Here is a 1,388-nt window from a genome sequence, read left to right as displayed (position 1 = left end):
TATTTGAACAGGAAATATGCAATTTCAGCGATTTTGACTATAAAAATGCGATTTGGACCATAAAAATGTTCAAAAATTACTCATACATAAAGATCAGTGGATAAATATTAATAATCATTTTATGTTATGATTTTTTTTTTCTTGTCATGATGACAGGTGAGGCTCTGCCTCACCTGCCTCCCCTGACCGCACGTCCCTGCTCGGGACAGAGGTTGCAGGAACGCTTCAAAATCAGAGGGTTAGAAAGGGCTGGGAAATATCGGGAGGGATGAACTACAGACATGTCGCGCTTGAAGGTATCTGAAAAAAATTATATTTAGGAAAGGAAAAGTTAACTATTAGAATAAGGCAAAAATAAAATCAACATTTAAATCTCTCCAGGCTCCCCACTGAATCAATATGAAGCAGTCATCTTGAAATGGTTCAGTGTTTGGAAGCGTTAGAAACAAGTATGGCGTCATCTGCTGCCCAGACTTTAACATTGCTGTCACATGAAACAAAGGACAAGTCCTGAGTCAGGCTTACCTTCGTCTTCCAAGTGATTAAATTATTGGTAATTAATTACAAGGCCTGTCAATAACTCAATATTTTTTTAATTGCAATCCCTGTAACACTCTGAGAGGAAGAGCTACTGACAAGATAAATGAGCAGCTCTGCGGGGCGAGAGTTACTGATGTTGGAAATGTTAAGTGAATGTCTGTTACAGATGATACTGGACAGATGCTGGACTTGTGATTTGTAGATCCAGATATGGGCTTTGAGAGGCAAGTCTTATTTTCTGTTTGTGTTCTTGTTCTGTTGCCTGACTAGTAGATTTCTCAGGATAGACTGCTTTGTTACTGCATAAGGTTATGGTGCAAAGGGTATTTTGTGATGAAAGTACAGTATGATGCATTCAAGACAAACTCATGGTGCTCAGTGTGTTAAAAAAATAGGGTAATGCAATTTTCAAGTATGATCAGATGCAGTTCAGCTTTGAGGCTAGTTGTAAGTCAGTGTTCTACTTCTACCTTTCAATAGATATATAATATACTGATTTTATTAATCCTAAGAATTTAGTAAAATGCACTTAAAATGGATGAAATATATATAGTTTTGAATAGATTTTTTATAAAATTTCTAGCCACCCTAAGGATAGTTTTCCTTCTCTGGCGCACGTTGATACATACAGGTGTCCCTGCTTGGCATCAGCAGATGTTGGCAGGTATGTGTTCATATTCACCACAAGTCACACATCTTAAACGGGGACAAAATATTCCAATTAATACACATTTCAGTTTTCATTTAGTGTCTGAATACGACTGTGTGACGGTGACAATGAACCTTTGTAACCCTTGTCTTAAATTACAGTAAAAATTAGGACTAAGCTGCTGTTTCCTTCTGAACTT

This window comes from Kryptolebias marmoratus, linkage group LG2 (genome assembly GCF_001649575.2).
Source record: "Kryptolebias marmoratus isolate JLee-2015 linkage group LG2, ASM164957v2, whole genome shotgun sequence".
Taxonomy (NCBI): Eukaryota; Metazoa; Chordata; class Actinopteri; order Cyprinodontiformes; family Rivulidae; genus Kryptolebias; species Kryptolebias marmoratus.
The sequence above is the reverse complement of the archived record's forward strand: the minus strand, read 5'-3'. Positions refer to the sequence as shown.